This window comes from Arachis hypogaea, chromosome 3 (genome assembly GCF_003086295.3).
Source record: "Arachis hypogaea cultivar Tifrunner chromosome 3, arahy.Tifrunner.gnm2.J5K5, whole genome shotgun sequence".
NCBI classification, from domain to species: domain Eukaryota; kingdom Viridiplantae; phylum Streptophyta; class Magnoliopsida; order Fabales; family Fabaceae; genus Arachis; species Arachis hypogaea.
The window spans coordinates 61,567,867-61,581,448 of record NC_092038.1 but is presented as its reverse complement, the minus strand read 5'-3'; the positions used below and the strand labels follow the sequence as shown (position 1 = coordinate 61,581,448).

At 39.6% G+C, this 13,582-nt stretch overlaps 1 non-coding gene across 1 annotated transcript; it reads left to right on the top strand.

Moving 5' to 3' along the window:
* Positions 1-12,720: 12,720 nt before the first annotated feature.
* Positions 12,721-12,828, top strand: LOC112794018 (small nucleolar RNA R71). Its single transcript, XR_003198700.1, has one exon. It is a non-coding gene; the product is annotated as a small nucleolar RNA R71 (small nucleolar RNA).
* The last annotated feature ends 754 nt before the right edge of the window (positions 12,829-13,582 follow it).

The window sequence follows — 13,582 nt, the reverse complement described above, 5'->3', positions numbered from 1 at the left end:
CCTGAGATGCCTCAAGGGATGCACTTTCCTCCACAAAACTATTGGGAGCAACTAAACACCTCCCTAGGAGAATTAAGTTCCAACATGGGACAACTAAGGGTGGAGCACCAAGAACACTCCATCCTCCTCCATGAAATTAGAGAAGATCAAAGAATCATGAGGGAGGAGCAACAAAGACAAGGAAGAGACATTGAGGAGCTCAAGCACTCCATAAGATCTTCAAGAGGAAGAACAAGCCGCCATCACTGAGGTGGACCCGTTCTTTAATCTCCTTGTTCCTTATTTTCATGTTTTTCGAAAATTATGCTTATGTTTACCTATAGAAGCCAATCATTCTGAATTTCAAAGGATAGAGTGAGATGCCAAAACTGTTCAGAGGCAAAAAGCTAAAAGCCCCGCTCATCTAATTAATACTGATCTTCATAGATGTTTTTGGAATTCATTGTATATTCTCTTTTTTTTATCTTATTTGATTTTCAATTGTTTGAGGACAAGCAACAATTTAAGTTTGGTGTTGTGATGAGCGGATAATTTGTACGCTTTTTGGCATTGTTTTTAGTATGTTTTTAGTATGTTCTAGTTAGTTTTTAGTATATTTTTATTAGTTCTAGTTAAAATTTACTTTTCTGGACTTTACTATGAGTTTGTGTGTTTTTCTGTGATTTCAGGTATTTTCTGGCTGAAATTGAGGGACCTGAGAAAAAATCTGATTCAGAGACTAAAAAGGACTGCAGATGCTGTTGGATTCTGACCTCCCTGCACTCGAAGTGGATTTTCTGGAGCTACAGAAACCCAATTGGCGCGCTCTCAACGGCGTTGGAAATTAGACATCCTGGGCTTTCCAGCAATGTATAATAGTTCATACTTTGCCCGAGAGTTGATGGCCCAAACCGGCGTTCCAAATCAGCTCAAGAATGCCCGGCGTTAAACGCCGGAACTGGCACAAGAATGGGAGTTAAACGCCCAAACTGGCACAAAAGCTGGCGTTTAACTCCAAGAAGAGTCTATACACGAAAATGCTTCAATGCTCAGCCCAAGCACACACCAAGTGGGCCCGGAAGTGAATTTTTATGTCATTTACTCATCTTTGTAAACCTTAGGCTACCAGTTCTCTATAAGTAGGACCTTTTGCTATTGTATTTTTATCTTTAGATCTTTGAATCTTTGGATCATTTTAGATCTTTTGATCACGTTTGGGGGCTGGCCTTTCGGCCATGCCTAGACCTTGTTCTTATGTATTTTCAACGGTGGAGTTTCTACACACCATAGATTAAGGTGTGGAGCTCTGCCGTACCTCGAGTATTAATGCAATTACTATTGTTCTTCTATTCAATTCAGCTTGTTCTTGTTCCAAGATATCACTTGTTCTTCAACTTGATGAATGTGATGATCCGTGACACTCATCATCATTCTCACCTATGAATGTGTGCCTGACAACCACCTCTGTTCTACCTTAGATTGGGTGGATATCTCTTGGATTCTTTAACCGAAATCTTCGTGGTATAAGCTAGAATTGATGGCGGCATTCAAGAGAATCCGGAAGGTCTAAACCTTGTCTGTGGTATTCTGAGTAGGATTCAATGATTGAATGACTGTGACAAGCTTCAAACTCGCGATTGTGGGGCGTTAGTGACAGACGCAAAAGAATCACTGGATTCTCTTCCGACATGATCGAGAACCAACAACTGAATAGTCGTGCTGTGATAGGGTGCGTTGAACATTTTCACTGAGAGGATGGGAGGTAGCCACTGACAACGGTGAAACCCTGCATATAGCTTGCCATGGAAAGGAGTAAGAAGGATTGGATGAAGACAGTAGGAAAGCAGAGAGACAAAAGGGACAAAGCATCTTCATATACTTGTTTGAAGTTCTTACCAATGAAATACATAAGTATCTCTATCTTTATCTTTATGTTTTATTCATACATCATCCATAATCATTTGAGTTTGCCTGACTAAGATTTACAAGGTGACCATAGCTTGCTTCATACCAACAATCTCTGTGGGATCGACCCTTACTCGCGTAAGGTTTATTACTTGGACGACCCAGTACACTTGCTGGTTAGTTGTGCGAAGTTGTGATAAAGAGTTGAGATTACAATTGTGCGTACTATGTTGATGGCGCCATTGATGATCACAATTTCGCCCACCAACTGTTCAAGCATTCATTCAGAAAACAAAAAGTATTGTCACAACATCAATATAATTAAACTAATTTCAAGGATAAATACGAAACTCATGTACTTCTTGTTCTTTTGTATTAGAAACATTTTTCATTTAAGAAAGGTGAAGGATTCATGGAATTATTCATAGCCTTAAGACATAGACACTAGATATTAATGATCATGAAGTAAAGACACAAACATAGACAAACATATAGCATAAAAACCGAAAAATAGAGAGATAAGAACGAGGAAGTTAAGGAATGAGTCCACCTTAGTGATGGTGGCGTCTTCTTCTTGAAGGACCAATGATGTCCTTGAGCTCTTCTATGTCTCTTCCTTGCCTTTGTTGCTCCTCCCTCATTGCTCTTTGATCTTCTCTAATCTCATGGAGAATGATGGAGTGCTTGGTGCACAAAATTGCAATCACACTTTTGCAATCCGCACAACTAACCAGCAAGTGCACTGGGTCGTTCAAGTAATACCTTACATGAGTAAAGGTCGAATCCCACGGAGATTGTTGGCTTGAAGCAAGCTATAGTTATCTTGTTGATCTTAGTCAGGATGCCAATAGGGTTCTTTCGTTTTAATTGTAAAAAGTCAAAAGGCATAAAATAAATACTTATTGTGCAATAATGGAGAATATGTTGGAGTTTTGGAGATGCTTTGTCTTCTGAATTCCAGGCTTTTCTCTTGTACTCCTCTTCACACACGCAAGGCTCCTTCCATGGCAAGCTGTATGTAGGGTGTCACCGTTGTCAATGGCTACTTCCCATCCTCTTAGTGAAAATGGTCCAAATGCTCTGTCACAGCACGGCTAATCATCTGTTGGTTCTCGATCATGTCAGAATAGAATCCATTGATTCTTTTACATTTGTCATCACGCCCAACACTCGCGAGTTTGAAGCTCATCATAGTCATCCAATCCCAGAATCCTACTCGGAATACCACAGACAAGGTTTAGACTTTCCGGATTCTCATGAATGCCGCCATCAATTCTAGCTTATACCACGAAGATTCTGATTAAGGAATCTAAGAGATACTCATTCAATCTTATGTAGAACGGAGGTGGTTATCAGGCACACGTTCATGGATTGAGGAAGGTGATGAGTGTCACGGATCATCACCTTCTTCATAGTGAAGCGTGAATGAACATAATAGATAAGAACAAGTGTGTTTGAATGGAAAACAGAAATAATTACATTAATTCATCGAGATGTTGCAGAGCTCCTCACCCCTAACAATGGGGTTTAGAGATTCATGCTGTCAAAGAGTATAAAATTCAGATCTAAAAATATCATGAGATACAAAATAACTCTCTAAAAGTTGTTTAAATACTAAACTAGTAACCTAGGTTTACAGAGAATGAGTAAACTAAAATAGATAGTGCAGAAATTCACTTCTGGGGTCCACTTGGTGTGTGCTGGGGCTGAGACTTAAGCTTTTCACGTGCATGGGCTGTTTCTGGAGTTGAACGCCAGGTTGTAACCTATTTATGGTGTTGAACTCCAACTTGTAACCTGTTTTTGGCGCTGAACGCCATACTGCAACATAGAACTGGCGTTGAACGCCAGCTTACGTCGTCTATCTTCATGAAAAGTATGGACTATTATATATTGATGGAAAGCCCTGGATGTCTACTTTTTAACCCAATTGAGAGAGCGCCAATTGAACTCATGTAGCTCCAAAAAATCCATTACGAGTGTAGAAAGGTCAGAATCCAACAGCATCAGCAGTCCTTTTTCAGCCTGAATCAGATTTTTGCTCAGCTCCCTCAATTTCAACCAGAAAATACCTGAAATCAAAGAAAAATATACAAAATCATAGTAAAGTCCAGAAATATATTTGCTTAAAAACTAATAAAAATCTACTAAAAACTAACTAAAACATAATAAAATCTACATGAAATTACCTCCAAAAAAGCGTATAAAATATCTGCTCATCACAACACCAAACTTAAACTGTGCTTGTCCTCAAGCAACTAGATAAATAAAATAGAATAAAAAGAAATTAAGAAACAATAATATCTCAGAGTTTCAAGTGAAGCTCTGATTCTAATTAGATGAGCGGGGCTAGTAGCTTTTTCCTTCTGAACAGTTTTGGCATCTCACTTTATCCATTGAATTTCAGAATGATTGGCATCCATAGGAACTCAGAATTTAGATAGTATTATTGATTCTCCTAAGTTAGTATGTTGATTCTTGAATACAGCTACTTTTCAGATTATGACTTAGCTTTGCTAAAGTCCCCAATTAGAGGTGTCCAGAGTTCTTAAGCACACTCTTTCTGCTTTGGATCACGACTTTAACCACTCAGTCTCAAGCTTTTCACTTGGACCTGCAGGCCACAAGCACATGGTTAGGGACAACTTGATTTAGCCGCTTAGGCCTGGATTTATTTCCTTAGGCCCTCCTATCCATTGATGCTCAAAGCCTTGGATCCTTTTTACCCTTGCCTTTTGGTTTTAAGGGCTATGGGTTTTTCTTTTTCCAATGATTCCTTGTAAAAAAAAATTTTTCACTGCTTTTTCTTGCTTCAAGAATCAATTTCATGATTTTTCAGATCAGCAATAATATTTCTCTTTGTTCATCATTCTTTCAGGAGCCAACAATTTTAACATTCATAAAATTCAAGATCAAAAAAGTATGCACTGTTCAAGCATTCATTCAGAAGATAAAAAGTATTGCCACCACATATAATTAATTAAAATTTTCCTTATTAAATACTCGAAAAATATAAATTGCCTCTTTATTCTAAAAATCTACTATTTTATTCATGTTTGATGATGATGAGAAAAATAAATTATAACTTAATTGACGATAAAATCAAAATAGATATACTAATTTCCACTACTTATATATAACTTCTAAGGTAAATTCCTATAATAACAACTATCACAGAGTTAAAGCTAAAATTAGAACTCAACAACCTTTATTTTGGGAAGTGGATATTCCTCTAGTCTGTGGGGTTCTTGGTCCTTCAAGAGATAATTTTTGACGCTTCAGTTCCTTTAAGTCACGCCCTTGCTCTTCTTTTTCCCTAAGCAATTTGCAAAGCATGCTATTTTGATTATTCTGTTCTTCCTTTATTTGGTCCATAGCTTCTTGCAACTTGGTAACAGATGCTTCAAGATGCTCCCAGTATTCAAATTGAGGAATTTCTAGGAGGAATTCCTGTGCTCCCCTTTTGATGGGGTCATCCTGCATTTGTTGTTTTTCCTTTGATATTTTGGTGATTGGCCGCTCAACTGAGATATGTTCAGTTATTCCCATCTTTACTCCAGCATCTTTACATAGCATAGAGATTAGGCTTGGATAAGCCAATTTGGCGTCTTTGGATTTCTTGTTTGCTATTATGTAAAGTTCACATGAAATTAACTGATGAACTTCTACTTCTTTTTCCAACATAATGCAGCGAATCATCACTGCTCTTTTAACAGTAACTTCAGAACGGTTGCTAGTGGGCAATATAGAATGCCCAATAAAGTCCAGCCAGCCTCTGGCTACTGGTTTGAGATCTTCTCACTTGAGTTGATTTGGGACACCCGTGGTGCTGGTGGTCCACCTGGCTCCAGGGATGCATATATCCTCTAGAATCTTGTCCAGGCCCTTGTTTGTTCTCATCATTCTCCTATTAAAGGAATCTAGGTCATCTTTCTGCTGAGGCAGCTTAAAGATCTCCCTGATTTTGTCAGGGTGGATGTGAACAATCTTTCCTCCGACCAAGGTCCGATAGTCATAGAGGGCAGTTCCAGATATTCTCTACCTGTCTGTTTGCCACAGATTAGCGTAGAACTCCTGAAGCATATTCCTTCCCACTTTTGTTTCAGGATTAGCTAGGATTTTCCAGTTCCTATTTCGAATTTGCTCTTGGATATCTAGATATTCATCTTCTTTCAGATCGAATTTGACTTCCAGGATCACTGATCTTAGACGCATTATTTTGTAGTAATGGTCTGAATGTTCTTTGGTTAAGAACTTCCCTTGATTCTAAAGTGGCTTTGGAATACTTTCTTTCTTGCCTCTTGGAGTGGGTTGTTTTCCTTTAGGAGCCATGATCTTAGTGGGTATGGTTTAGTGATCACAGATAAATACACCAAACTTAGAGGTTTGCTTGTCCTCAAGCAAAAGAAAAGAAAGGAGAGGGATAGAAGGAGAGCTAGTGTCGAATGGTGGATGAGAGGAGCGAGGCCGAATGTGGATTTAAAGGGGGGGTGGATTTTTGAAAATATTGAAGAAAGATAAGATAGAAGATATGATTTATAAAAGATAAAGATGATAAGAAAAAGATATAATTTAAAATTGTGAATGATATTTGAAAAAGATAAATCTGAATTTTTATTTTGAAAAAGATTTTAAAAGATAATTGAGTTTTGAAAAATTTGAAAAAGAGTTGGATTGGATTGGAAAAAGATTTGTGTTTATGGATTAAGATACATTTGATATTTTTGAAAAAGGGTTTTTAGAAATTAGGATTAAAATTTTTGGAATTAAAGGATGAGAATTTGTAACATGTTTATGCAAGAAATCATGAATTGGAACATAAAAATTAAAAAAAATTGAAGTAAAAACGAATTTACCTCCTCCCTACCATCCTGGCGTTAAACGCCCAAACGCTGCATGTTTTGGGCGTTTAACGCCCATGGGCAGCTTCTCCTGGGCGTTCAACGCCCAGCTGTTGCTTCTTTCTGGCAATGAACGCCAAGAACTCCTTTGTCACTGGGCATTTTTCTGAACGCCCAGGACGCTATAAATCTGGCGTTGAACGCCCAGAAGGTGCTTCTTTCTGGCGTTCAACGCCCAGAAGATGCTCTTTTCTGGCGTTTAACGCCCAGATGGCTATCCTTACTGGCGTTGAACGCCCAGTAGGTGCTTCTTTTGGGCGTTCAACGCCCAAAACAGCTTTTACTGGCTTTTTCACACCAGTGAGCTTCCTTTTTGCTGTTTTATCCTCTGGATCCTTCTGTAACTCTGTGAACTTAAGCAATTGCTATTTTACCTTGAAGATAATTGACATATACCTGTAAAAATCAATTAATTAACAAATAAGCTTTGTAAATGGCTGGGTTGCATCCCAACAAGCGCTTCTTTATTGTCTTTAGCTGGACTATTACTAAGCTCTAATTAAGTCTCAATTTTGAGCTTTCTTGCTCAAATTGCTTTCAAGATAATGTTTTACTCTCTGTCCATTAACAATGAACTTTTTGTTAGAATCATTATCCTGAAGCTCTACGTATCCATATGGTGACACACTTGTAATCACATATGGTCCTCTCCACCGGGATTTTAATTTCCCGGGAAATAATCTGAGCCTAGAATTAAATAGCAGAACTTTCTGCCCTGGCTCAAAGACTCTGGATGACAGTTTCTTATCATGCCATCTTTTTGCTTTCTCTTTGTAAATTTTTGTATTTTCGAAAGCATTGATTCTGAATTCCTCTAGCCCATTTAACTGGAGCAATCATTTTTCTCCAGCTAACTTGGCATCAAGGTTTAGGAATCTGGTTACCCAGTAGGGCTTATGTTCCAGTTCCACTGGCAAGTGACAGACTTTTCCATACACAAGCTGGTATGGAGAAGTTCCTATAGGAGTCTTGAATGCTATTCTGTATGCCCATAGAGCATCATCCAAGCTTCTTGCCCAATCCCTTCTATGGTTAATCACAGTCCGTTCCAGGATTCTTTTAAGTTCTCTATTAGAGACTTCAGCTTGCCCATTTGTCTGTGGATGATATGGAGTGGCCACCCTGTGGCTAACTCCATATCGAACCAAAGCAGAGTAAAGCTGCTTATTGCAGAAATGAGTGCCCCCATCTCTGATTAGTACTCTAGGGATACCAAATCTGCTGAAGATGTGTTTCTGGAGGAATTTCAGCACTGTCTTAGTATCATTAGTGGGTGTTGCTATAGCTTTCACCCATTTGGATACATAATCCACTGCCACCAGAATATAAGTGTTTGAGTATAATGGTGGGAATGGCCCCATGAAGTCAATACCCCATCCATCAAAAAACTCAATCTCCAAGATCCTTGTTGAGGCATGGCATAACTGTGAGGCAGATTGCCAGATCTTTGGCAACTGTCACAATTAAGTACAAATATTTGGGAGTCTTTATAGAGAGTAGGCCAGTAGAAGCCACATTGGAGGACTCTTGTGGCTGTTCGCTCACTTCCAAAAGGTCCTCCATACTGTGATCCATGGCAGTGCCAGAGGATCTTCTATGCTTCTTCTTTAGGCACACATCTACGGATTACTCCGTCTGCACATCTCTTGAAGAGATATGGTTCATCCCAAAGATAGTACTTTGCATCCGTGATCAACTTCTTTGATTCCTGCCTACTTTACTCTTTTGGTATGAATCTCACTGCCTTGTAGTTTGCAATGTCTGCAAACCATGGCACTTCCTGGATGGCAAAGAGTTTCTCATCCGGAAAGTTTTCAGATATCTCAGTAAGAGGGAGGGATGCCCCTTCTACTGGTTCTATTCGGGACAGGTGATCTGCTACTTGGTTCTCTGTCCCTTTTCTATCTCTTATTTCTATATCAAACTCTTGCAGAAGCAACACCCATCTGATGAGTCTGGGTTTTGAATCCTGCTTTGTGAGTAGATATTTAAGAGCAGCATGGTCAGTGTACACAATCACTTTTGATCCTACTAAATAAGATCTAAATTTGTCAATGGCATAAACCACTGCAAGTAACTCTTTTTCTGTGGTTGTGTAGTTCTTCTGTGCGTCATTTAAAACATGACTGGCATAGTAAATGACGTGCAAAAGATTGTCATGCCTTTGTCCCAACACTGCACCAAAGGCATGGTCACTGGCATCACACATTAATTCACAAGCATGTTTGAATGGAAAACAGAAATAATTACATTAATTTATCAAGACGCTGCAGAGCTCCTCACCCCCAACAATGGGGTTTAGAGACTCATGCCATCAAAGAGTATAAAATTCAGATCTAAAAATGTCATGAGATACAAAATATTTCTCTAAAAGTTGTTTAAATACTAAACTAGTAACCTAGGTTTACAGAGAATTAGTAAACTAAAATGGATAGTGCAAAAATCCACTTCTGGGGCCCACTTGGTGTGTGCTGGGGCTGAGACTTAAGCTTCTCACGTGCATGGGCTATTTTTGGAGTTGAACGGCAAGTTGTAACCTATTTCTGGCGTTGAACTCCAACTTGTAACCTATTTCTGGCGCTGAACGCCAGACTACAACATGGAACTGGCGTTGAACGTCAGTTTACATCATCTATCTTCGTGAAAAGTATAGCTCTGGAAAGCCCTGGATGTCTACTTTCCAACCCAATTGAGAGCGCGCCAATTGGACTCTTGTAGCTCCAAAAAATCCATTCCGAGTGCAGAGAGCTCAGAATCCAACAGCATCAGCAGTCCTTTTTTAGCCTGAATCAGATTTTTGCTCAGCTCCCTCAATTTCAGCCAGAAAATACCTGAAATCAAAGAAAAACACACAAACTCGTAGTAAAGTCCAGAAATATAATTTTTGCTTAAAAACTAATAAAAATCTACTAAAAACTAACTAAAACATACTAAAATCTACATGAAATTACCTCCAATAAAGCGTATAAAATATCCGCTCATCAGTGCTCTTGGTGTTCCACCCTTAATTGTGTGGAGGAAAATGTATCCCCTGAGGTATCTCAGGGATTTCTTGATGAGGGAATTCCTCATGCTCTTGTTGAGGTCCATGAGTGGGCTCTCTTGATGTGCAGTCAAATGCTCTACTACTGAGCTACGGACCCTTGAGATGAATCTCTCCATCTCCCATGACTCGGAGGTGGAAGCTTTTGTCTTCTCTTTCCTCTTTTTAGAGGTTTCTCCGGCCTTAGGAGCCATAAATGGTTATGGAAAAATAAAAAAGCTATGCTTTTACCACACTAAACTTAGAATGTTGGTCGCCCTCGAGCAAAAGAATAATGAATAGATGAAGAAGAAGAAGATATGGAGGAGAGGGAAAGAGATGTGTATTTGGCCAAGGGGGAGAAGAGAAGGTTGTGTAGTGTAAGAATGAAGAAGGATGGAGGGGTTTATATAGTGGAGGGAGAAGGGTTTGGTTCGGCCATTTAGGGTGGGTTTGGGTGGGAAAGAGATTTTGAATTTGAAGGTAGGTGGGGTTTATGGGGAAGAGTGGATGGATGTGAGTGGTGAAGAGGTGATGGGGAAGAGAGATTGAGGTGATTGGTGAAGGGTTTTTGGGGAAGAGTGTTATTGGATTGTGTGAAGAAGAGAGAAGGTAAGTTGAGGTAGGTGGGGATCTTGTGGGGACCACAGATCCTGAGATGATCCTGTAGGGTCCACAGATCCTGAGGAGTCAAGGATTTATCATCCCTGCACCTATGATGTGTTAAAACGCCCTCTACATGCAATCCTAGTGTTCAACGCCATATTGATGCTTGTTTCTGGCGTTCAACGCCAGCTCTATGCTTGTTTTGGGCGTTCAACGCCAATCTGCAGCATGTTTCTAGCGTTGAATGCCAGTTCCATGCTTGTTTCTGGCGGTTAACGCCAGCTCTCCTCAAGGTGTAATCCTGGCGTTTAAACGCCAGACTACTGCTTGTTTCTGGCGTTCAACACCAGATTCATGCTCTATTCTGGTGTTGAATGCCAGCCAGATGCTCCTTACTGGCGTCTAAACGCTAGTAAGCTCTTCCTCCAGGGTGTGCTATTTCTTCTGCTGTTTTTGGCTCTGTTTTTAATTTTAGCAATTGTTTTGTGACTCCACATGATCATAAACCTAATAAAACATAAAAGAACAATAAAAATATAAATAATTAAAAATTGGGTTGCCTCCTAATAAGCGCTTCTTTAATGTCAATAGCTTGACAGTGAGCTCTCATGGAGCTTCACAAATGTTTAGAGCATTGTTGGGACCTCCCAAGACCAAACTTAGAGTTTGAATGTGGGGCTTTAACACCAAACTTAGAGTTTGGTTGTGGCTTCCCAACACCAAACTTAGAGTTTGATTGTGGGGCTTTGTTTGACTCTGCATTGAGAGAAGCTTATCGTGCCTCTTTTTCATGTTTACAGAGGGATACCCTTGGGGCTTAAACACAAGGTAGTCCCCATTCAATTGAAGGACTAATTCTCCTCTGTTAACATCAATCACAACTCCTGTTGTGGCTAGGAAGGGTCTTCCAAGGATGATGCATTCATCCTCTTCCTTCCTAGTGTCTAAGATTATGAAATCAGTAGGGATGTAAAGGCCTTTAACCTTCACTAACATGTCCTCTACCATTTCATAAGCTTGTCTTATTGACTTGTCTGCCATCTCTAATGAGAAAGTGGCTGTTTGTACCTCAAAGATTCCCAGTTTCTCCATTACAGAGAGTTGCATAAGATTTATACCTGATCCCAGGTCACGCAGAGCCTTCTCAAAGGTCATGGTGCCCATGGTACAGGGTATTAAGAATTTACCAGGATATTGTTTCTTTTGAGGTAGAGTTTGCTGAACCCATCTATCTAGTTTACTAATGAGCAAGGGAAGTGCATCTTCCCAAGTCTCATTACCAAACAACTTGGCATTTAGCTTCATGATAGCTCCTAGATATTGAGCAACTTGCTCTCCAGTTACATCTTCATCCTCTTCAGAGGAAGAATAGTTTTCAGAGCTCATGAATGGCAGAAGGAGGTTTAATGGAATCTCTATGGTCTCTATGTGAGCCTCAAATTCCTCTAGATCCTCAATAGGGAACTCCTTCTTGTTTGGGAGACGTCCCATGAGGTCTTTCTCATTGGGATTCACATCCTCCCCTTCCTCTCTTGGTTCGGCCAATTTGATTATGTCAATGGCCTTGCACTCCCTTTTCGGATTCTCTTCAGTATTGCTTGGGAGAGTACTAGGAGGAGTTTCAGTGATTTTCTTACTCAGCTGGCCCACTTGTGCCTCCAAATTTCTAATGGAGGACCTTGTTTCACTCATGAAACTTAAAGTGGCCTTAGACAGACCAGAGACTATATTTGCAAAGCTAGAGGAACTCTGCTCAGAATTCTCTGTCTGTTGCTGAGAAGATGATGGGAAAGGCTTGATATTGCTAAGCCTGTTTCTTCCACCATTATTAAAGCCTTGTTGGGGCTTTTGTTGATCCTTCCATGAGAAGTTTAGATGATTTCTCCATGAAGAATTATAGGTGTTCCCATAGGGTTCACCCATGTAATTCACCTCTGCCATTGTAAGGTTCTCAAGATCATAAGCTTCTTTTTCAGAAGATGCCTCTTTAGTACTGTTGGATGTATTTTGCCATTCATTCAGACTTTGAGAAATCATATTGACTTGCTGAGTCAACATTTTGTTCTGAGCTAATATGGCATTCAGAGCATCAATTTCAAGAACTCCCTTCCTCTGAGGTATCCCATTACTCACGGAATTCCTCTCAGAAGTGTACATGAATTGGTTATTTGCAACCATGTCAATGAGTTCTTGAGCTTCTGCAGGCGTTTTCTTTAGGTGAATGGATCCACCTGCAGAATGGTTCAATGACATCTTAGAGAACTCAGATAGAGCATAATAGAATATATTCAAAATGGTCCACTCTGAAAGCATATCAGAAGGACACCTTTTGGTCATCTGCTTGTATCTTTCCCAAACTTCATAGAGGGATTCACCATCTTTTTGTTTGAAGGTCTGAACATCCACTCTAAGCTTGCTCAGCTTTTGAGAAGGAAAGAACTTAGCCAAGAAGGTCGTGACCAGCTTATCCCAAGAGTCTAGGCTATCTTTAGGTTGTGAGTCCAACCATGTTCTAGCTCTGTCTCTTACATCAAAAGGGAAAAGCATGAGCCTGTAGACTTTAGGATCTACTCCAATAGTCTTAGCAGTCTCACAGATCTGCAAGAACTCAGTTAAAAACTGATAGGGATCTTCTGATGGAAGTCCATGAAACTTGCAGTTCTGTTGTATTAGAGCAACTAGTTGAGGCTTCAGCTCAAAATTGTTTACTGCAATGGCATGGATTGATATGCTTCTTCCATCAAACTTGGATGTAGGTGTAGTATAATCACCAAGCATTCTCCTTGCATTATTATTTTTGGCTGCCATCTTCTCTTTCTTTTCGAAAATTTCTGTAAGGTTGTCTCTGGATTGTTGTAATTTAGCTTCTCTTAGTTTCCTCTTCAGAGTCCTTTCAGGCTCAGGATCTGCTTCAACAAGAATATTCTTGTCCTTGCTCCTGCTCATATAAAAAAGAAGGGAACAGAAAATAACAATAGGGATCCTCTTTACCACATTAGAGAGATTCCTTTATGTTAGTAGAAGAAGAAAAGAATAGAAGAAGGAAATTCGAACTCAGAGAGGAAGAGGGGGTTCAAATTTTAAGATGAATAGAAGTGTTAGTAAATGAATAAATAAATAGAAAAATATGAGAGAGGAGAGTTTTCAAAAGTTAACTAAAATAAAAGAA